Here is a 25,373-nt window from a genome sequence, read left to right as displayed (position 1 = left end):
ATTCAGGGCAGAATTTATATATTTTGCATTTAGCTCTCCCTTGCTTGGGAGAGCTGTCAGAGCCAATTTGGTTGGCGTCCTAAATGGACTGGAATCACAGAAGCTGATCTTAAAAAGCCAGTAGCCTGTCCTAGGCATAGGAGGAGGCTTAAAAGAACATAGAAAATTGGAAAGTTGAGCTTTGGGGGCAATAGGAGATGACAATAACTGTATTGGTTCAGGAACAGGTAGAGCCAAAGTGATATATAAAACAGATATATATACAGTCAAGGATGTATGCCCTTTAGGGCACCTAAAGGTATACAAGGACACTGCTTACATGAAAAGAAGTAAACTATACCACAGCTTGGTTTTATTTCCAGCCACTTTCCTTCACAGCTTCTGCCATATATGTGTGTAAATGACATACTGGAAAACCTGCCTGACAACAATAAAGCTACGTTATACTACATATTCAGTCTGGGTCAGCGTGATTTATGGGAAATTGTCCACGGGTCCAATAGGAGAATGTGGGACAGACTGACAACTCTTGCATGCCTTGGAGATAAAATATTGTTGTCAGAGCATTGTTGTGACTTCCTACACTGGCCTGTTGAACAGAGGGGGAGCAGTAGTTTAGAAAGTATAGGCAGTATAGACTTTCCAATGATACACATCAACTTTATAATATGTGTGCAGAGGCTAGTGGAAATGAACTAAATAGTCTCCCTTTTAACTCCCGGTGCCATTTCATATGTGCACATTTTATTTCTGAGGTAGATCTTCCTTCCATTACGTAGAACTAAAAAGTCATTTCTGATTGTGCCATATATTTCATTAGAAGAGGAATTCTGCTTGTCATCCCTAGCAGATTCTTTTATTAGTTTATAGCTTTGTTTACAGGATATTTAACTTACATATATCTCCTTTGCGGAGAAATCCCATGTGCAATCCTTCCAGAAATATTGAGTCTTTCTAGAAGGAATGCAGTGCTGTGATGATATTTTTACAAGACAGATGGTATACAAGGTTGTAAATTTAGTCTTTCCCATTGGAATGGTCTGATTAGATTCATTAGGGACTTCCAGACTGAAGATAATGTACACTCAGTAGCACTTCTTGGGAGCCGACATGTTTTCTTGTATTTCTGAAGAGGGTGACATCTGCCCCATCACCCAGCAGGTTAGTATGAGTATGGCTCTGTTCTCTGACTGGCAAAAAATGTGTTGAGAGGCAAGTGTGGACTTGGGAACAAGCTCAAGCCAACTAGAAATGCAGTGGGGATCCTGCCCTATGCTGAAGTGCATCCTAGGAACAGTAATTAATATGAATTTATCTGTTCCTTGTGTTACTCAGGATGGATAAAAAGATGTGACTTCATTCACAGGTACCAAAGGATTTGAACTGCACAACATACATAATTTTGTTTTCACATTTGCTTTAACGTTTTGTAAAGTTTGGTGCCATTCTGACAACCCCTGTCTCATAGTTAAGTCTTTTAGTATCCATTAGAAGGCAAATGGTCTTACAAAAAGGTTTTTGTCATCTAGACAAGATGGTATAATTAATTTCTGTTATAAATGCTTTTAAATGTGGACAGTATAAAGTAAAGACATGACAAATATATGGAAGGATGGCTGGAAGAAATCATATATAACTAAATAGTTCCAGGAAGACCAGATATGTCATTTCTGTACTTTATGTCAGCAGGGATTACTGCAATTTCATTGTCTAGTTGTTTTTTTATGGCTGTATAAATGCGCTAGAGATAGTGAGCTCAATATACAAAAAGAGCACTCATTTTAACATGTGGAGTTAAGAATTAAGAGCAAGATCCATCGAGGAATGATGCTTGTTGAAAAAACTCCATCCAGAAAATGCGCTAAAACTCCTCTCCAGTTAAGCAATAGCTTCCATAGTTCATTTCTGGCTAGGTTCCAGGTTTTGTCTAGTCCCCATTCAAAACCACAGTAAAAGGGTTGTCTGTGATGTAATGCAAACAGAAGATTAGGACTACTTCATCTAGAGGCATTTTCCTCTCAACCCTAAGGATACAGATGCTTTAGGGACCCTGGGAAAGTCTCAATAAGAAGATAAACAAACAGGCCCTCTGCTCAGCCAGCTTCCATTCACTTCTTCCTCATATCCTCATGACTGAGGCCTTCAAAGCCAGGCTCAATGTGGTTGCACAGCTGCTTGCACACCCTGTAACCATGTCCCAGTGATAAGACTGAAAGTCTTCCAGAATTTTCTTCATAAATAATCGGGAGCCAAACATCCGCTTTGATGTTTCCTTCTGCCTCTCTTTGTGACCCTGAGGAGGGCGCTAGCTCTGCTCAGGGCTTATGGCCAACTACAAAAGAACATACTGTGGTATACTGCTGAAGGGGGATGCTTTACTCATTTTTTGCTGATTTACTTCACTGTTTGTAGAGGTGTAGCAGTCATAATGCTTCCGGTTTAAAACATGAACAGAATCACAATTTCTTCTAAAGCAATGAAGCATGGTTTTAAGTCAATGAACAAATATATATTGGGAGGTGGAGTTGTTTGCCTTTGTTTTAAATATTTATTGCATGCTTGAGTCATTTTAGCATGCTTTTTGGTGAAAATATGAGAACTAGACACTTACCTGAGGCTCTCATGCAATGTTATTTATTACTAGAATTTCAAGAAACTTGCAGAGGCTGGAAATAACATTTTTGTAGAGGTGTTTCTCTGTGTATATGCTGAAATCAGGAAAAAAAAAAAGAAAGCCAAAGGGAGGTTAGAATGTCACACTTCATACATTGAAGTATGGAGTGAGTATCTGAAAATCCTGAAATATGAATTTCGGGGTCAGCTGTCCTAACATTCCTTCTCAGCTTCCTCACCTCCTCCTCAAAGCCTGCCATCTTTAATATGTTTCAAAAGCAAACAATATGCTCCTTGGGAGTATATTACCAGATTTAGGGATAAGACCTTTCTAGCAGAAATGCTTTTTTGCACAAGTGAGACCAACAGCCCTGACTATTCCCTGGTGAGTGGTTTGATGCCTGGAGCTCACACCTATAATTAACCATCTTTTGTTTTCTTGCCTTGGCTACTGGAATAAAGATAAAAATGTCAGTTTTGTCTCCCAAAGAAAATTTGAAGGGAAAACCCAGCATCCATATATATGTCACTTCTCTTATTTTTGTGAAGAGGCTTAAGGGAAGGGATTTTCTAAAGAAGCTTAAAAACTGCCATTGAAGCCCTACACAGACGCTGCCAAATAAGTAGGGCAAACTAAAGATATCAACAGAAATAATCTTTAACAAAGGAAGAAAACACAGCTGATTGATAGATATCTATCTAAGCAGAGTGGAAAGAACTGAAACAGAAGAATGTGAGAGCAGGAAATATATTTCTTCCGAAGCACAATGGATCTTATTTAGTTAAAAAAACTATTATAGCTTATTCAGCTAAGCAATTATTTTTACTTTCCCTCTCTTGTTTGGCAAATCTAGCTCTCAGGATAGATATCCAAATGGGGGAAGTTGAACACTCATGGTAAGCAGTAACAGCTGGTAAGCTAATCAACTGAGTCAATGTTGCTGGTGAAGATGTCTCTACATATGCATTAGCTATCTATAAATATATATAACAGGAAACCAAGTTTCACTGGCTGGGAAAGGTAGCAAGTAAAAAAAAGTAGAAGTGGTATATCTAATCTAATCTATCAGTTCCAACTAGGAGAAATATTCAAAGTAGCTTTAAAATAGTAGTCTGCAGCTGGGAATGGATTCTTGTTTGATGAAAACCAATAGAAGAAATCAGGAGGATGATTTTGCTTTTGCTCTTGGGAGCTTCAAGAAATATGACATTGCTGTGTCACTGATTAAGAAGGTTAATTATGCATGTTGGTTTTTTAAATCTAGGTCTCTCTGCTGGCTTGTGTTGGTGGTCCCCCTTTCTAGAATACAGTTCCCCAGGAGCAATGGCTCAATGACATTCTTGATACCATCAGTGGTATTAAGGAAGGAGACAGGTGAATTGGTTCTGTTATACATGTGTTCACTGAGTCACAAAAGAAGGGCAAGGAGACAATTTATATGGAAAATGTATTCCCGTCTTCTTAAAGCTTTATCTAAATCCTGCTAAGGCCAATGGAAATATTTCTGACTGGTGGACTTAGATGCCAGTATCTATTGCATAACTGAGGAGGTTGGCTTGGAAGAGAATATAGAACGATCAGAAATTCTGGAACAAGATCTGGGGTATATTTAAAAGTGCCTTTGTAAAAATCAAGGTATTTTTCTATTAGGGTCCTGTACAAAACTAGTAGAAGATGACAAAGAAAGGTGTAAGACCTTGAAGGGTTGAAAGAAAGTAAAGCTTTTAAAATTCAGATTGCTCTAATTAAATGCTAAAAGGTCTTAATTACAATCAGAGATATTGTGCAACAATACGAGTGTGTGAGTGAATATTTTTTCTGTATTTAATAGCTTACTATTAACTTTACAGTTACTGTTTTACAGTTTGTATCTGAGATTATAAGTATGGATTATATCTAAATGAATTATACCTGAATAATTGCAATGGGCAAATATTTCCAAATAGAGAAGGCATGCATTTTAGATTAAATTATGCATATTAATGCATATTAATTCAAGAGGGAAGCAAAGAGAGAAATAGAGTCCCAGTGCTTTAAAGATACTTATCCTTGCCATCCTTCATGAGTTCATTTTAATGTGAACTGAAGTGGATTTCTTGTCATGGAAGTTTGTTTTTATCAAAAATTTCTACAAATTAGCATTTTTAAACATAAAGAAAAAATCTTCCTAGGGAGCTTACAGCTGAAAGCATCTAAGCACAAGAGGAAAAAAAAAAAGGCTGGAAACATGCAGAAGCACTATGTTTCTCCTCCTTGAGTATTTTGAAATTCTAATAGCGTCAAATGCACATCCACCAGCCCCAGACAAGAGAATTCTGGTTTCAAGCTGTTGTCTGCCTGCTACATGGCTCCCTGCACCTTCCTTGAAAAAACCTGATTGTGGCAGGTCTTAGAGACAAGCTGTTGATCTGAGTGGCCTGATCTGCTCTCCACAAATAAGGCAGCGATTGTATTTCAGACTTAGCCATGGGGTGAGTATCTTCATCCTTGCTTTCCCTAGGCAGGAGGCATGAAGATGTACCATGCTTCACCCCTGACGCCGTTCATTTGTACCCCAGAGCCGCTCTGTGGGGTGACTCAGAGAAGCCTCATCTCTGCCTCTCTTTCCAGACCCACATGTCCAGGCACTGCCTTCTCCTCTGGCGGTGGCTGGTGTTCTGAAAGCTGTACCGATCCAACAGGATTACACTGAGGATTTGTTTTTCATAAGGCATTTGTCTAGGGCTGAAGGCATTATAGGCTTTGTGCACATTAGTACATTAGCAGGACTGGGGCTGAGCTCTGGTATGCGCTCACCATCTGCCAAAACATTTGCACAGACTTTGGCCCAGTTCTGGCCTTGATCAGCTAGTGTTTCCCAAATAGTCTCTGGGCTTGTGGTGGTTAGCACTAGCCAGAGACCATTCCCAAACAGCCACACTAATGAATTAAAAATTATGCATAATATTAATATTATGTTATTTTACAATATAGAATATATTTAATAAATAAATTACCTTTACATAATGCAGAAATAATATATTAGCTTAAGAGATATTAATACACTCTATTAATAGATTTTATAATTACTTTATAATGTATTATATGTTCAATATAGATATATTATCATTATATTATATAAAATATAATAACATATTGATTAATTAATAATAATTCTAGGTGGTAATATGATAATATATTAATATTACTCACTGGCTAATGCTAATATAACTGATTTGTTTAGGAGGATGAGAGAGTTTAGCTGTATACCTGCACCATGGCGTACTGTTTGTCTCAGAACCAAGGAGCAGCTCCTGCTCCATTTTACTTACCCATATAGATGTGACCACAAAGTCCAGTAAGCGATATGTAAGCAGAGCAGTGGTCTCTGAACTGCTGTGGGTTATATTAACTTCTGAAGGTATCTGCCACAAACCAGATCCTGAAGACAGAGATGACTGTGGTCAGTTTATGACAAAAACATGAACTCTGCTGTTACGTGCCTGTAGCTAGCAGCAGGTTTTGGGGTCAGCGGGGCATCTTCCTGCAGTTATGGGGGCCTGCTCTCACCCTGTTAGTTCTTTTCTTTTGGGATGCTTTTTCAACTGGTTTATGCTTTGTTTGTATTATCATTATAATTCTTAGGAGTGCAAATAATAGACAGCACTTCCACCTACAGAAAAGAAATATGCAGCCTCATCAGCAACTCGGCAATGGTCAGATTTTGCAACACTGCTAAGAATCACACTGGGATCCTTCTCAGATTCATAATCCACAGGAAAAGCAGGGCCAGAGACTGGTAAAACATTACTTGTTCTGTCAGCTTTCCTCAAACTTGCTTTAATCATTTCTCTTTATCAGGCCTATGCAGACCTTGTTTGCTAGGAGAAATTAGCTGCAACTAATTTACAAGCAATGAGTAATAGGCAATTTATCTAGAAGCTTACAACTGTTGCCTGGATACAAATCTGTTCAAATGCTTTTATATATAAAATGCTTTCAGGGTATTCGCAGCAATTTGTTTTGATGACAAATTGTCAAACAGAAAGCCAGGGCACATGACATTACTACCTTAACCTCCTATGTGACTCGAAGTACTGCCTCTATGCTAGCACTGAAGAGGTTTAATAAGGAACAGTATCTTTTTGAGCCGTTTGATGAAAGAATCCGTGCAGCCTCTGAATATGGTTCTTGATTTGCCTCTACAGGATTAGACATCTGAGAGTGTAAAGAGCAGAATTTAATTTAATCAGCTGACTACATTTATTAGCAGCTGCTGTTATTTTGCAAGGTAAACTATTGGAGAAAACTATGCTAAAAACCAAAAAGAAAAAACCCCACTGTTTGGGTTGCCAGAATCAGCCTGTGTAGAGATACATGCAAATCAAATACTGGAATTCCCAAAGTGAATGCTAAGCTGCATCCACATGTCCAGCCGCTGAACTTTGTCCCAGAAACACAAGACTCTGGTGGGAAACAAGGAAATCTCCTCTGCAGAGATTTGTTGCTCACACTGATTCGACCCACACTCTGCTTTTGGTAGAATGAGTAGTTTGCTATAACTGTAACATATCAGGTTATGAGCTAGAAGATCTACTTTTTCCTCTTGATTTATCCTCTATATTTTTGAATTTCATCAAAGAAAGGACACCAGTGTGTTCTTTAGGAGTCTAGGATCTCTGGGTGAGGAACTTACTTTTGGTAATTTGTAATATTCCTCAGGTGCCCTTTCCCTGGCAGCTTCCCATGCAGACTGTAGGCAGACTTGGTAGAACAAGCTGGTTCCCATGCCTAAAATCTTCTGCACATTACTATAGCTAAAGATAACTTATGGCAGTTTATCAAGACTTTTTTTTTTTTATTTTAGAAGTTTATAACAATCAAGATTTTCCCTATTAAAAACCTTACTTAACAGTTTTACAAACTTCAAGCAAGTGAGCAAGCAAATGCATACCATAAAGTTATTTTTACCCACTGTATTAGGTTGTTTCCCACTGTTACCCTTGGCCCTTATCTGCTTGGTATACATTTCCTTTAGGTCTAAAAGATCCAGGTGGTCACACTGTTAAGAGAATCACTACCAAATCACTTAGGCCAAAGCTATGTAAAAATAGGAGAAATTAAAATGTAGGCCAGGCATATGTTGTGCTCCCAGTTCTTTGAATTCTCATTTGAGTTTTGATCAGGGGGGTTGGGGAAGATGATCTCCAGAGGCCCCTTCCAACCCCTATCATTCTGTGATTCTGTGATTTCTCATTTTCCGCTGGTGTTTGCAGGTATATTATGTAGAATATTATCATCAGCACATCAAGTTAGTATGGCACTTCTGTATTGTTTTAAACATACTCTTATTCTGTTGGGTGTTTTGGGGAGGAAAATGACTATGCTGTAAAAATCAATAGAGCCATGTAAAAACTGCCTCTCTGCTTCCTCGCAGAGGAAACAGACTTTCTTGGTGATGTTTAGAAACACAGTCCCAGCGGTTTCCCTTCTTGCAAAATGTAGTCAGCTCTGCACGACTGATGAAAGAGCTGCCACTTGGCACAAAATATTCAGGGCCTTGCTAGCAAGGTTTTCCTTGGAAGATAAATTCTTGAAAGATTCGAGTGGTTCTTCAGCACAACCCTCTTTATCTACCGCAATGAAGCCAGCAGTGCATTTCCCACAACGCAGATGGGAGGAGCAGCAGGAGGTAGTTTCCTGTGTGTTTTTTTTTTTCTGCAATTGATCCCATAGAAATATCTTTACCTGCTTGTCTTGCCTTCTATTTTGCCAAATAAAACGAGTTTGTCAATCACTTGGGTGGTAGCTTCTACCATTTAATTACTAAACGAAGAGTAACTTTCTTATTTTAACTTGAATAAGAAGTGGCTGCTGTGCCACCCTTTCAAGGATGGTAGATCAAAGGCAGCACCTGTCATCACTTCAGAGCATCAAAGAAAGTGACCATGGAAACAACAACCTTTGGCTCTATCTCTTTAAGGTACAATATGGTTTCCACAGCTTGAAATGAAGACTCACCTCAAAGCTGAAAAATGTTTATCCAGACTTCTGAACTTGAGAACATAAAATATTACACGTTATGGCCAAAGTAAATTATTGGAAAAGTATCTCCAAGATCATTTTATATTTCATAAACCAATGGCTAAAAATGTAAAGATGAGCTATTAAGACGCAAAGCAAAAGCCCAACCTTTCCCTGCAAATGGCAAAAACTGCTAGTGAGTGATTGGACAGGAAGAAATTGAAGAGAATAATAAATCAAGAAAAAGCATTGCCACTTTCTTTTGCTTGGTTCCAATTTTGTAAAGCCCTTATAAAAGCTATATCAAAGTAAAGAATGAAGAAAAGGAGTTTAACCAAGTATGGAAGAGACACAAACTGCAGCTGAGAAACCCTGAGAGTGTGAATGCAGGCGTCACAGAGGGTCTGCTTTCTTTGCACCGTGTTTACCCAGCGCTACACTGCCTCACCATACCATGTCCTGCAGCTGCTGGGCACATGAAGAGACCCACAGGCACGAGGGAGCAGGGCCATTTGATGCTGAAAGATGGTGAAGATTGTACTGAGATGATGAAGCCATTCAGGAACAGAGCAGGGTCGGGAGGGAGTCCAGTACACTGCCAGTTGCCTTCATGCCCAGTGTAGCTGGCTATGGTGGGGGGTGGGTGTTCGAGTGATGCTTGGTGGTGATGTGGCAAACTTTTCTGGTTGTTTTTTCTGGGTGGGGGTTGGAAGGTAAAAGAAGGTGATGGTGTCATTCTTATGAGAATCAATTAACTTTATGTCTGTAATTGATAGCTTCAAGATTACTGTCAGTATAAAACGAACATTAGAAAAAGGAATCAGCTAAAGCAGATTTTAGGGGCTACCTTCTTCCCTGAGAATAATTCATGGTCTTTATTAGCACTGTTTCAGGTCTGGGAAGAAAAGGTAAGCTTTTGTCCTGGGGAAATTGAATTTTATCGTAGAAATAGTTTTGATTAGCTAATAGTCTTTAATATCTTCCAGTCTCATGATAGACTGTATCAGCAAAGGGTAGTAAAAATGCAACTTGGAATTTACAAGTCACTATGAGAAACTTAAAATGATACTTCAGTTCACTGAGTTTGTTCCCTGAAAGCAAAATGTAAATGGAAAATTGACAAGTGTGTACCCTGTGAGAGAGAGAAAAATCTTAATCCTAGTGGATGCACATTACATAGGAAGTGCTACATAGATACGAGCTTATTAATGTTCAATTTCATGGCATCAATTTTTTTTTTCTCTGCCTGTAGTTTGATTCACATTTCAAGAAATATTTGTTTTGACAGTTTGAAGAGACTTTATGACAATACATTGGGTTTAGTTCTGCACATGCAAAGCTCTTTTCCCATATTCTAAAGCACGTGAGATCAAGACCGAATTTTTATTTCTGCAGAAAAGAAAGCTATGTTTTATGGATCCTTAATGAAGCAACTTCAGAATTATTGCTGTCACAGAACAGTTACAAAGCAAGGTTATTTTTTCTGTTAAAAAAAGCCTGGAAGACATGGCAAATGCCCAAAAGCTTTTTCCTGCAAATATTCATTCAATGTTTGCATGTATTGTCATGAATGGTCCCACTGAAGTCATTCTTAAATGTAATTAACAATGCATTATTAATAATGATTAGTATCAATGTATGCAAATCCTTTCAGATGCCTTACATTTGAATAAAATTTTAAAAGTTACCTTAATTATCATAAATTAATGTCAGAACATTGAATGATTGTAGCAGCTCAGGTCAAAGGTCCACTTAGTCTGGCATTCTGTCTCCAACAGCGGTCATACGTGCAAGAGCATGGCTATTGTATATGACACTTCCCGCCTACCCTCCTGGATGTATTTTGCTTACTTAGCCTGAGCCGTAGAAAGGTGCCCAGCAGGTGTCCTTCTAGTTCATCATCTGTCTCCTCTTGAGCCAAGTAGACAAGGTGCACCAACAGTGTCCTCTGGCCAAGTTTCATGAAACTGCCTATTCCAAAAAGGTTCTACCCATTGCAGGAAACACTGCCTCTTCGTGCTTAGTTCAGACATCTGTGAGATATGGAAGAGAATGCCTGCTCTACAGAAAATTTAATTTAAAAATGTCAGTAATCTCCTCTTTTCCTCTTTAGTATGTGTCTATGTATTTAGTGGTTGTAATCTGTCTTGATGGCATGACACCTGTAAGATTGAAACCTACCAGATTTGGCAGCCAATCCAATATGGATCTCCACGGCCAATATCTGAGCAGCTCCTACTTTTTAGAAGGAGAAACAAATGGGCCAGTTTAAACCTAAAAGCAAAGCTTGACCCGTGTGGAAGTAACCCATATGGCTTACTACACCACTGGGAGCAGGTTTCCATTAGCGTTCTTCTCCCTTTCATGTGCAGATGACAAGGGCTGGATCCCTCTCTTGCTTCTGCGTTGCAGGTGCTGCTGCCAGTGAGCGCTGTGGCTCTTCAGGGGTGGAGGAAACTTGGGTGCTGGAATTCACAGAAAAACTTATAAAATGCTACAGAACATTCTCTTTCCCGGTGGATAGCACTGTAGGTCTACAAACTCCCATTTCAGAAAATTGTTATTCTTTGTCCGCAAGATTCAGATGCAAGAGGAAGGACTCGGCAGCCTGTGGAGCTGTACTGGGAAATTACAAAGCAAGCAGCAGACATCCTGGCACACACATGTTCTTCTGAAGGTGGCAGCTGCTCTAGTCTGATTAGGAGCCGTGAAACTGTTTGGTTGTAAGCCAGACTGATAAAGAGTAACTCTTTCAATACCACATCTGCTTTTAGAGGTTAGAATGAAAATGTATTAAATAAACTGTTCTTTATTTTCTAGTCCTACAGCATGTGTTACCCTAAAACAAGAGTAAGACCCCATAATGCTGAAAAGTACTATCTGAATGTAGTGGATATTTTTTAGGCACTCTGAGATAAATAAGTGTATTAGCTCAGGCTGAGATCAGAATGACCTCAGTTCAGTTAGTTGAGAGGGATTCTCATTTCCCCTTCGTTCTGAAGAATATTGCTGGCTGTCAACAGTGTCCAAAATTGTTTTCATTTTTGCCTTTCCAGCTAAGCTGGGCTGCTGAACAGCATGTTTGATCCCCCGAGCAGAATTAACATGATCCTAGATACAGTGGTTAGCTAGGACTATCTAGGTTGCCTATAGGAGCTGCAAAAGCTGAGCATGCTAAAGAGTGGCTCCCCTAAGCTTTGGCACACAAAGGATTTTATGAAGGAATGGCTGACTTCAAAGATAAGCAAGTTGCTACGAAAATTAAATCCCATTGAGTATGACGACAGCTGGGAAAACCAAATAAGAAGATTAGTTGACAATGTAGTAGTCATAAGATTTAGGAAGTCGGCAACTCCTATTTGATCCTGGAAAGCATTTTTGAGATGGTGGAGAAAACAGCATCGCAAGGGTATTCCCTAGGTACCCTCCATCAAGGTACGAACTTGCTTTACACTTAAATATCAATGGCAAAGACTAGAGGAAAACACTAGAAAATAAGTGAAAGCTTACGGAAGGGGAAAAAGTACTTGCAAGGCAATTTGTTCTCAATGAAAACACAAACCAAAAGAGATCGTCTAATTAGTGCCCACTGAAACACCATTTCCTGGGGGTTTGCAAATTGTCAAAAGCTAAACCGTAGCCACATCACCCCGGCACAGATCCCTTAGTCTGCTGGAGGTAGTAAGCTCCTGTCTGCTTCTTAGGCTTGAGTATTACCATGTCTTGTTGATGAGCTTGGCAGCTGCTCACTTAGAAATTGTGTTGTGCTGCTGGTGGTGATGTACGAGGAGAGCTGCTCAAGCAGAAAGGCTCTTTGTGTGGAAAATAGTGTCTATTTGCAGCCTACCAGGCTTCATAAGGGTAGCTCAAGCTGTCAAAAAGGACAGCTTGCATATTACAACATCCATGCTGCTAAAATCAGATATTTCCTTTAAACCAAGTGTTCAAAGTTATTCATAATTGTGGGTGTGTGACCCAATGAAATAATTGGAAAGGCATATGGGAAATAAGAGGATATATCAATGACAAGATCTTTCTCTCTCTTTCCATCATTTAAGTTCTCTGTTACATTTCAGTAATTTCTGGGCAAACACTGTGCTAATTAGTTTCCATTTCCCTGGGGAAAGGATCTGAACCTTTTTTTTTCTTCCCCTGAGAATGTTTTCACACTTTTAATCAGAATATGCTGACACTGCCTCAAATCACCGAAGTATGTCAAAATACATAAGGCCTGGAAAGTGGTAGTGACAGGTTGGCTTTTTGGGTTTATATTTCTTGATTTTTTTACCTTTAAGGAAACCAACTTCAACCTGTACATAAATATATATCCAGATAGACTTACAAATCATCAGGGAGATTTTGGTGATTGACTTCTGGGACTGAATTAGGGAATGGGCAGATAAAAGCAGGGTTTAGATGCAGCCCTGGGGGATGCTGTCAGAAGTAGGTATGACACTATTTACTCCAAAGAATATAAACTGATATTTAGGCCCCTTTTTACTCTCCCATTGGTATTTCTCTTTCAGGATCATCAGCACAATCTGAAAACAAAGCAGGGCTTAGTGTGGGAGGATTATGCTGTTCCACTGCCTCTGAATCAAATGGATGTTCCTAGTTTTCCCTTAATCATACTGGGATGTCTCTAATGCCATCATAACTCCAAAGCCTGCAAAAGACTCTGCTGCCCCCTTGTTCCCGAGCCTTTCACCTACTTTTCATTCTTTTTCTTGCTATATATGGCAATGGGAAGATTTACAAAGGAACTGTAAAAAAATTATAAAGCAGTAAGTATCTACGTGTTAGCAAAAATAAATGGCTAGAGGCAGAGTATTTGTACTAATTCTGAGAAGCTGCATCAAAGAATAGAGTACGTTTCCTCTTTGCATTTTCCCCTTGTTGACAAATTCTCACCAGTAGCAAAACCAAAGGATACTATAAAAAAGTCATAGAACAGTCTTCCACCAAAAGATAATGATTGCCTGGTCTATACACTCTTGTGAATAAGAGCTGTGTGAACACAGGCATGCCTTTGTGTCAATATTATATTCAGAAATTATAACCAGGAATACATGCCTTTTTATTCATGCAGTGTTGGTCTGTGGAACAAAGAGTGTTTCGTCGTGGTGTTGTGGGCCACGCCAGTACCTGGAGGCCCTGTCCTCTCTCTGCTCCTGGTGGGGAGCTGCCCAGCTCGGGGAGTCCCATTGCATCAGGTAGGAGTGATAGAGCTGCTTTGAGAGGGAAACGACATTAAGTGACCTCCAGAGGCCTGGTAGAACCAACATTTCTGGGATTTTTGTGGTTTCCTGATTTGTGGCTGAGATAACCAACTGGCATTTGGAAGCTCTGGAGCATTTTCCCGTCTTTCCTAAGGGGATCCACCTCCCCTCTATGGCTCTGGACCTATAGAACAGGGATGGTAAAAACATCTTTCTTTTGCTTGCTAGTTGATTCATTACTGGGTATGTCTGCAGGGCCCATGAGACATATGCTCCCTTCCTTACAGTAATGAAAGTGAAGCCAGAGGGCAGCTGTGCTGCGGTTGTGATGGGTTGTGATGGGAGCTGGAATTTGGATCAAAGTTTGATATTTTGTGTTTCATCCTCACTCTCTCTTAAACCACTTTCAAAGTATTTTTACAGCATGTTTTATAATCCCTTCAGGATCACGAGTTAGTTCCTCTTACATTTTTCATATTAGATTTATCTTTTGGCTCAAGTCTTAAATAAATGTTTTCAGTTATAATGATTTTCATTAGTTTTAAGAGTATTGTTTCCCTTTGCATCAAACATTTAGAACAGAAACGTGTTCTGTATGAAATTAAATCATCTGAATATTTATTATTCATGATTACATGTAGAAGGAAAATACTACCCATTTAGGGATTTTAAAAAAAGACAAAGGAAAAGTGAAATGCCAACAGGCATGTTGTGCATGGGATTTTTGTGGAGCTGCCCTAAAAGTAAGCAGTTGGCAATAAGGGAACAATATAACTTGTAAATGGTGCAAAACTTGCAAGTTATCTTTGCCAGGATTCCTGTTCTTATAGAGCTGCATTTTGCATATGGTATTTATGGTAGGTTGCTGTTCGCACTTTTCAAATGTATAAAATGTTTTCACTCTGGAAGGGAAGGTTTGCATTTCTTCCTTTAGGAGCTGCCTTACAGTGACTTCTTCTCAGCAGCAGATGTGACACCAAACTTGGCAGAGCGCAAGTTCTTGTCCTTCATTGGGGTCTCTCCGACGCCCTTTGCAACAAGCACGGATCACGGCTGGCCGGGAGGCAGCTTCTGGTGCAGAACAACTTCACTGGGAATTTTATTTTGTGGGGGAATGCACGCTCTGATATATTTGCAGGGAGAACAGGCAGAAGCATTTTTCAGAGGAAGCACTGAATATATTGAGGCCAGTTATCTCGTTGTTTCAGATCTATGTGATGCTTTCATGAGTACAATGCTCGAGTGCTTTGATATTACATCATGTCAGGTGACAAAGGTACTAGCTCTCTCTTTTAGCATTTGTAGTGTCTTCCCAGACCCGAGGCTGTATAAATTGTGTTACCATCTCTTAACAGCTATTGCTCTCCCTTGGCAGGGGGTCGTTGCAGGGTTGGTGGGGGGGAGGCATGCCTGGGGTGGCTGCTGTGGCTCCAGGCATTAGCACAGACCACCAGCCCTGGTGCACCACTCCCTGCCCCTGGCCAAACATCTCAGATCTGCTGAGACTAAAAAAGATTAGTGGCCAGATTTGTAAAGGCAATATGATGTGTAACACCTAAATACCTTTAAAAATACAACCTTCGGTCTTTAGCTTCTTAAGAAATAGAAATACTTCAGAAAAGGGCAACAGTATGAAAAACTATATGTTTGACATTACCTGCATGTTACTCTGTGCAAGGGGGCTGGAGGAAAGGGCAACGGAAATTTGTAGTCCTTCTTTTGCAAAAGGAGATGTTGTAGGGCCATGCATTAGGAACAGCAGTGATAAATTTCATGTGTCCAGCTGGATCTCCAGTGCATCTTCACGTTGTTTGTGGGACCTAACACCAGGGCTGCCTGCCTGAGCCTGGCTCAGGCAATTCCTTTCATAACAGAAATGAACTTTTTCTATAAAGACAGGAAGTGGTTTGTGTGGTGAACAAAGCATATCAAGGTTGATTTAAACTTTAAAAATTCATGACTCTACTTTTGTTTATAGTCTTTACTCAGATCCCTTGAAAATCACAGATCTGCTGGGAAGAAAAGCAAAATGAACAGGCACTTAAGGCTTTTAATGTCCCTGCAGTTCTTAAATATTATTGGCTTCTGCTTTTTCTCTAGAGAGCTGCAGAAATATGGGCTGTTGCACAGGTGTCAATATTCATTTCAAATTGGCCATTCACAGCTACAGCTTGTCTGAAAGATAACTTGTTTCTGTTTCAGAAGCCATCAGTTTGCTCATTAGAATGCAGTAGGGGGAATTTCCCAGAAGGCTATTGATCCTATCAAATTTTGAGGTAACATAAAATAGTGATTTCAAACATTGCAGTGTTAGAGACAGTCCTGCAAGAAAAGGCAGGATATATTATTCTGTCATATAACATTTCATTACCGCTTCATGTTCCACTGTTAAAAATTGTTGTAGAAAAAAGAAAATGCATTTTTACCATAAATGTTGGGAAGCAAGAATATGTTAGGCTTTTCTGCTCAGAAGGAGAAGGTACTATATCTGGGACTTGTTCTAGCAACATTATTTCAAAATTTTCTTATTTTTAAGGCAAGTACAGTATCTCGAGTGTTTTGTGAGTGTGCATATGTCTGAGATGTCCCCTGCCGCCCTATCAGTTCGCATTGGTTCTGCATTGCGTTCATATGAATGCATGACACTCACTGCATCACTTCATCTGCAATGAAATTTACGTTATACACTCATATTTTTTATTGTTCTTAAACATAGTTATGCAAAACCCGAATTAAAATTTTCATGGCTAGCTAAGACATAATTCAGGAACCTTACCATATTTTTTTAACCGTCAAACTATTTTTTCCTGGAGTATGTAACTAGTAACTAGAAAATGAAGCAAATCTGCAGGTGGTCAAAACAGGCAGTTCTCACAGTGACTCCCAAAAGCTTTCCAGCTTTTAGGTCTCTTATGCTGGGGACTAGACCAATGATTTCCACTATTATAGTATTTCTACAGCTGTTGATAGAGAAGGGAAATACATCAATTTTCAAAATCTGTATTTGTCAAGGAAAGAGACCAAATAAATAGAAAAGATACATAGTTTTGTTTTCAGTTTTTATTCTTTGCCTTTTATTCTGCCATTCCTATGTATTGTCTGCTATAAACAATGTGGGAGCTGGAGCTGCAGACCCTACAGTGGTGGATTATTACTAGCAAAATCCTTTCAGACATAATGGAGCATTTCTTTTAAATGAAATAAGTTAAAAAGATACCCTGTTCATTAAAAAAAGACAACAACTGACATATTTACATTAGCTGATGGAAGATAATTCACCTTACCAGCCAAGGTGCAGTCAAAGGAAGCTGAGGATTTCAGTGTAATAAGCCACGTGCATCTCCACACCCCATAATTTTAATGCATGAGTTTGGGGGCAGACAAAGAGACGTAGGCTGAAAGCAATGCCTGTTACAAGCAGCAGGCACCTGGCAGTTTGGTGAGGGTTTTGCAGTAGGAAACTGTGTTTCCAAAGTCCTGAAATGAAATCAGTGTAAAAGGTGAACAAAAACAACAAATAAAGGTAAGCAAAAAGTGTCTGCAATTCCTCAGTACACACCAAAACCTGTGGATAAAGCTGTAAATTCATTTCAGATGTTAAATACAGAATAAAATATCTGAAGCTACGCAAATAAAATAAAGGTATAAATATTTTTATTGAAATCTCACAAAATGGATACCTGAAGAAGTCAATTGATGGTTTTAATGTGAAAGACATAAAATACAATTTCACCTGGATTTATCACTGTGATCTCATTATGGTGAGTTAATTGTATGAAGTACAACTGTGGCTGAGCTCACGTTTCACTAGCAACTCTCAGATAAATGTCAGTTTCTAATATATTTTAAATTAAAAATCTAATTGGGATTTGTTATTGCTTCTAATTAATCTCCATATACGAACCATAGTTTTGTGCTCATTATCTGCATCTTTTTCGTATTGCAGCATTTCCTACCCCGGTAAGTCTCGGGAGTGTGGTTTATTGGTCCCTCTTTCACTACACTAAGGGAGGAAAACCAGGATAAAAGCCAGCATCAGTCCATGTTTTGCTGCTTTGTCGAGTCCCTGCTGGAGGTTCAGTTCAAAGCTGGTGTCCTCTCTGCCAGCCAAACCTTGAATATTTGCGCACCCCACAGAGGGGAAATTCAGCGTGTCTGATCAGGTGGGGTGCTGAGCCTCTTGGGAGCGAGTCCCCTGGCTTTTTAAGGGTCTACATAGATAACTGGGTTGTGGAAAGGGACTGCTGCATTGCTAGTGAGGTGTGGATGCCTTTCTACAGATGCTGGTTGGGGATCTGACTTGAAAAGAGAGCCTGCTGTTGTACTCACCCTTAGTGGCTGCAGGACATCCACTCTTTCCTGAAAATGCCTGGTCAGTCTGCTGGAGCCAGCCCTGAGGAGGCTAATTCAGCGTTGTGAGCGTAGTCATAGCCTGTCAGTAGGCACCGAGGCAATATGGGGCCATTGCTCCATAACTGCCCTCTAGCCAAAGCCAGCTTTATGTGGTACAGGATTTCTCATCACAGAAAACACTGAAAAAAAGAACTTTGATGTAAGTTTACGAACATCTGCTGATATGTGCAAGATCTAAAGGACTTGAGGTATTTTGCATGTTATGAAACTCATGTCTTTATTATCCCCCATCCCCAAACAGTAGCTATTCTGGTCATTCAGAGCTCCTGAAGCCGATTCTTATGTGGCCTTGTAATCTATTGACTCAGACCAAAGGTCAGACTGCTGGTATTTATGATCCATAATGTGCTTGCCCAAGAAGACATGGCTACAGAAGATCTCTTTCTGGTGTTTGCTACCACTCCAGAGGGAAGCTATAGCAGCCACAAGGTTGTTTTCAGTCCCAAGGGGCTATAAGAGGGCAAATGTGTCTGACTAGTCCCAATTTGTGCTATCCATGAAGCAGTGCAGGGCTCTCGTGTCTGATGTGCGCCTTGTGAGGATGTTCTGCAGCACCAAGAATTGTGCCTCGGATGTACTCTGCCTATGCCAGGTATCTGGTGAATTAGTTTTCCTGCTTATCCAAATTTCTTACAGAGATAGAACTGTATTTCAAAATCTCCAGGAAAAAAGGCCCTAACTGTATAAATGATACATCTGAGCAGCATCCCCTCTAGAAGCTTTGAAAGATCTTCCTCTTGTCACTGGCTGTACAGGAAATTAAGGCACAATTTGGAAGGACTACTGTGCCAAGCTCCTTTATATTAGCATTTAGTGTTTCTAACTTGTCCCTGTCTGAGAACTAGAAGTCATTTACCTTTTGAAACAGAAGGTGAGATTCAGTTTAGGTAACTTCAGGTATTTATAACATATATACCTAAATCTGAAATATTTGTCTAGAACATCCCTCTGGCCGGAGTCAGTCGATAAACAGGCATTTCCTCAGTTCATTTCTTGTTCTTCATACCAAATATCGCTTAACTTAGGTGCACCTCATGATGGAGACATACAGAGTCAGGTGAGATGACTTCTTTCAGGAAGCTGTTGCGGAGTAGCTGGATTTGAGCAGCAACCAACATCCTGAACACCACTTTCTGTGTACCCGGAGAAGCTGCAATGCCTGTCCCCACCAGCCGTGAGGCTAACATATGCCTCTGAAGCCAGAGTTTACCTTGACATGACTCTCTTCACTGTCTGGTTTTGCCATGCTGCTGTATCACGGCCCTGTTCTATTCATTCAGAAACGCACATGGATACTTCTAACCTGTACTGTAACACCCTATTATCTATCGTATTTTGAAAGTAACAAGTAATAAGCAAGAAGACACTTGCTTGAATGTGCAGGACCCGCATTCCCCTATTCCAGTGTTGCTCGTGTCACCTGAAGTTGTGTATTCTCAGAGCAAAGGCTGTCCCAAGATATTTTAAGAGGGGATTATGCCACGCATAAAGCTGTTGTGCACGTACCTTCCCGGTTTCAAAACCATGGCTGCAATACTTGAGTAGCAAACCAGACACCCTTGATGAAGGGTGTGATTAAACACTCACACTATTACCCTGATAAATATGCAAATAAGCAATGCTAAACTGTTTAAGGGATTCAAACTTTAATCACTGACCCACTTCAACAAATAAGCAATGCAATCATGCTCCACGTAAGGACAGTGAATACATCGTCTTTTGTCACTCACTTGAGAAGAAGGCTCTTGAATTTTATGTGTTATGCTCAGAATATAAATGAGTTCCTTTTGTCTGAAGCTTTATTTCTGTAAGATTGAAGACAATTAGTCATACTGTTTTGTTCAGATACTACCCTTCTTTATTAAAGATACATTGGAGATATAAGGAAAAAACCCAACCCAGCATAGTTAATCTGTTTGCATATGTTTCGACAAAAACAGACTAAAAATAAAATGCAGGTCTTTAGTCTGCCTTCTACAGAGCGATCCAGTAGCACCACCTGCTGTTTATAGGGAGCACTGCTGTTTTACAGATAGGTAATAAATAATATTTTTTAATATATATATGCCAAAAGCATCTGTACCGTTTAACCTTTTTTGTATGGGTGAGACACAGGCTTCTAAACTGCTTTTATGTTTCAGAAATGCCATTCTAAATGTTCTTCGCAGGAAAGGCAAATATTTAAACAGTGATAGACTTTCTGCCATGTAAGCCATCATATTTAATAATGCCAAGAGGTATATTTACTGGAAAAAGTCTGTTTAGAGGTCTTATTCTTACTGTTCTACTTGTGGAAAATATTTTGGCAGAAACACATCTTCTCTGCAGCAGGAACTGGTCTGGTAAATTAGGAAGCCATTACACTGATTTCAGTGAAGGAGAAAATAAAGCAGTGATCTACTTGAAGTTGCAGAAATGTAAATCAGCTTGTGTTAGCACGTCATAAAATTCCTTGGTAAATGAGAAAAGAAAAATATATTTTCGTTCAAATCTAAGTCCATTTATATAATTTGACCTTTTCTCCTTCCCTGGTTCTCTTCCCTCTTGCCTTGGTGCTGGTAATTCATGCATTTCCAGTGCATTACTGGGTTTTCCCTGTAGCTTGGAGCTGTGCCTGACACATGGGATCCCGCAGAAGGGGCAGCACCTGCTGCAACTGACGCTGCCTCTGCAGCACAAAGAGCTGCCCCGCAGGAAGGCACTTTCTCCAGGCAATAACCCTAAATGCCAAAACTCGCTCCCTCCTCCCCATCCCCACGCACTGCCGTGAGCGTCTCTCACAAGGCCCCGGTGTGCAGGGGCCATCTCCCCTCCAGCCTTACGACACAGCATGAGGCTTCTTGCCTGTGGAGTTTACGGCAGAAGAGCAGCCTGAGTCACTCGGTGCTAACCTACATCTTAAGCCTTTCCTCGAGGCTGGATGTGGACTTTTCCTAGTTCTGCCCAAGTGGTTAAAAAATTGTCAGCCTGCTGCTCACAGTGTCTCCTGGGTTTGCCCAGGAAGCAGGTGGGTCCCATCGGGCAGATACGATGTGTCATGAAACCTGGCTCTGGATTTCATTGCCTTACTGTCATTATGAAGTTCAAAACATCTAAGAGCAAAGGAATGTCAGCAATTACCTCAATGAGTTTAGAAATAACACATCCTGCCAAGCAGAGTCTTCCACTGTCATTGATACAACTCATTATGGATGTAGGAATCCACAGCGTGCAGGCAACCCCTGCCAGCATGACCCCCCACCTGACGTGATGGGGTCCCTGGATATTACACCATCTCACTGCAACATGGAAGGGCTGGGCTAGGCTGTGCCTAGTCCTTTGCTAAGGCAGCACCCGGTACAGGGTGCAGTGCAGGAGTGCGGATTTGGATGTATGCCATTAGCCCACAGTTGAGCAGCATTAACCAGTGAGGGGGGGCATCAGGTTGTACCCAAGGCAGCCTGGACCAAAGTGTGGTTAGGTATGAAGGAAATCAATCTGTTACAGAAGAAGTGTGGAGATGGAGGGAAGTGTAATTTTTAAAATGTGACACGTAGCTTCAAGTTTACTGACAAGAAGACAAGCGCCTACCATGATTTTAAATGTGTCCTTAGAGCCCAGCCGCACTGCTGTCAGGTGGGGGATCCCTTCACAGGAGGGCAACTGTCCCGTGGCCGAGGTGGGCCCAGCTGGACCTCATGCACCGGCCCAGAGCACCCATCATTGTAGACTAGCTTGGGCAAAACAGAAGAGGACAGAGAAAATGAACACAGATGGCATTTGGAGTGAGCCCACGCCTGCCGCTCATTTTTCTAATGTAGGAACCAAGACTCAGAGTAGGAGAGAGTTTAAGTGGAAAGGAAAACTAATTGCAACTTTACTGCAGTAGAGTAAAAAGATATCAAAGACCTCAAATTAGAGATCTAGACAGACTTCTAATGAATGCTTGTGAAGCATGCAAGAGTGCAGTCAATATTCGTACCACTGATGCAAGAAAGTACAGAAGTCCCAGATGAATCCAGGACAAATAAAAACCCCCTGTAGCTGGCACTGTGTTCAGAATGAGCTGAATAAAACTTCACACTCCACCTTGTAAAGATGGAAAACCACGGGAAATGGGCACCAGTTTATTCCAGATGCAACTACACTGCTTGTAGATAAGTTTAACAAAATTGGTGGAATTTAAATGAAGATCTCGGAGAAAGCCAAATGCCAAATTCCTACAGTAGCCAGTGGACAGCGGAAAAGAAATACAGCATAGCAGTTCAAGACATGAATTAAGAAAACAGTCCACATCTGTTAAATCTGTAAAGAGTTGAAGTAATTAATTACATCAGTGGAAACAGGCAGTCAAAAGTTTAAAAAAAATGTTGATGCAAATGCAAAATTATTGAAAAGATAAATAAGAACGTTTAACTTTGGTCAAGGTAAGCCTGATACAGTACAGAAGGAATGGTGTACTGCTTCGACGCTGGGCTGCAACTGCACAAAAGCGGTTTCCACGGTATCTCAAGGAATAATATACCTTGAGTCCATACATTTTAGTGAAATAAAACTACGTGCAAAGGCTGTATGGCTTTATGATTAAGATACAATGAAAACAACATGAACATGTTGCATCTAATTCAGTAGGGTGTAGCAATTTCCAAAACGGCATGTTTCCTTCCTCATAATAATTAGCCTGAGTAATTCAGTGTCAGTATATCATCGAAGCAAAGGACCTAGCCATATTTTCCTGTAAGCAACAATAGCCAGTTACACTACTAAATATTTTAAAATAAATACAGAAGTTCTCTGACCAAAGTAATTTATTGGAATTAATTTGCAACAGTCACCTACAAAACACAGCATGGATTCTGGTCTACCTTCAAACTGCTTTGTGAAGTTTAAACCTCTTCATCGCTGCAAGACTGGTCCTGAGAAACCTACACAAAAAATCATCTTTTTTTTAGGCAATATCTGGCTTTTTTTTTTAAGTTGGTGATGCTGGCCACTGCAGAAATCATGAACCTGGGTGGGATGGACACACTATGATCTGACAAACTGACACACCGAAAGCAATTACAGGTCAAATTTAGAATTAAGGAAAACTGGTAAACTTAAACCTAAAGCTTTAAAGCTCTACTTGAAAAATACCAGGCTAACAGGCTGTTGTATTGTTTAGCATCTATTGTTAGACATGTTTGCTTAACAGCTGTACTATCTTAGTGAGAGAGCAGGTGTTACTTTAGGCAACAGTTTCGTAATAGGCCCAGGTAAGAAGTGCTAATTGTAGGCCTTAATAATGACCTATTCGGCACAAGAAGCTTTATGTAAAGAAGAAAGGCAGAGGGCCTGTTATGTCCACCCTAGGAACACTGGACCAAATCACTCTAAAGCAGGGAAATTTGTAGACTTGGTGACAGGCTTGTAGAGTTACTGAGTTTCCCTGCTATAGTCCCAAGAAACTCCATAAAAAAAGGAAAACTGGGCATTTGGCGTTTTCCCAGGTTTAAAGACATCTATGCTACAAATAACATTCTCAATTTTAATATTGGGAACTGTTAGTAAAGGCAAAAATATATCCGAAATGTAAATACCATTTTAAAAAAAGAAAACATCTTCTTCGGGAATAGAGGTTTGTTGAGACAACAGCTTAGAGTGTTGTAACTGTTTTGCCGTGTCTGAGCTCTCATTGCCATTCAAGACCTACAGTGGACTTTTGAACTGGGTGGCAAGTCTTAAAATACAGCTTTAGCAAGGAATTGCCACTCTACTCTGCTCTGGTGAGACCCCACCTGGAGTGCTGCATCCAGCTCTGGAGCCCTCAGCACAGGAAGGACATGGACCTGTTGGGGTGGGTCCAGAGGAGGCCACAAAAATGATCTGAGGGCCAGAGCACCTCTCCTGTGAGGACAGGCTGAGAGAGTTGGGGTGGTTCAGCCTGGAGAAGAGAAGGCTGCGGGGAGACCTTATTGCTGCCTTTCAGTACTTAAAGGGGGACTATAAGGAAGGATGGGGACAATCTCTTTAGCAAGGCCTACTGTGACAGGACAAAGGGTAATAGTTTTAAACTAAAGGAGGGTAGACTGAGACCGGATATAAGGAAAAAATTTTTTACAATCAGGGTGGTGAAGTGGTGGAACGGGTTGCCCAGGGAGGTGGTAGATGCCCCATCCCTAGGAACATTCAAGGTCAGGTTGGACAGGGGTCTGAGCAACCTGATCTAGTCGATGATGTCCCTGCTTACTGCAGTGGGGTTGGACTAGATGACCTCTAAAGGTCCCTTCCAACCCAAACCATTCTATGGTTCTATGATTCGTAGTGACATTCACAAAATTTCTAAAATTGCCAAATCACTTAACAATTTCATATAGCATTTTGTAAATCACTTTGAAAGATCTCTTTATATATAAAAAAAAGTGCAGTTCAGAGAGGCCACCTGGGCAACGTTCACAAGATTGGACCCTGTATAGCAGCAACATGTCTAGAGGATACATGATACCCTTTGGGATTTCAGGTCACACAAGGCAGAACAGGCATGTTCTTTTCTTTCAGGGACAGCACTCTTTAATAAGAGCGGAAAAAAAAGAGAATGTCACATAGTCCCAGTAAATAATTCATTGTATTGTAACTTACATTTGTCTTCTTTAGGATTTTTCCCAAGCATATCCTGTGCTTAGAGCCTGGAAGAAGCCAACAAGTTGAAGGACAAAACGAGCCTATTACAGTGGTTACTGATAAACTAACCTCTTACACCACTGTGCTTCAGCAGACCAACTTCTAGGCAGCTACTCTAAATCTCAAAAATTGTCTGAAATTTTACTAGTTTGCAACTTATCTAGTTGGAAGCCAGCTTTGTAATTAGCATTGCCTGATCCTCAATTCCTTATAAAAAGATTACCAGAACAGTTTAAAATGTGTCTGATATTGAATACAGGGAACAGACCACAAAGGAACCCATTTGCTGAAGCTCTAGACTGAACTGGTGGTGGTGACACACTTCTGAATAAAGGAAATCACACCCAAGTCCTACAAGTCACAGAATCCCAGGTTGGAAGGGACCTCAGGGATCATCTAGTCCAACCTTTCTGGGAAGAGCACATCTAGACAAGATGACCCAGCACCCTGTCCAGACGACTCTTGAAAGTGTCCAACGTGGTTGA

Source organism: Phalacrocorax carbo, chromosome 1, assembly GCF_963921805.1.
Source record: "Phalacrocorax carbo chromosome 1, bPhaCar2.1, whole genome shotgun sequence".
Classification (NCBI taxonomy): Eukaryota; Metazoa; Chordata; class Aves; order Suliformes; family Phalacrocoracidae; genus Phalacrocorax; species Phalacrocorax carbo.
The sequence above is the reverse complement of the archived record's forward strand: the minus strand, read 5'-3'. Positions refer to the sequence as shown.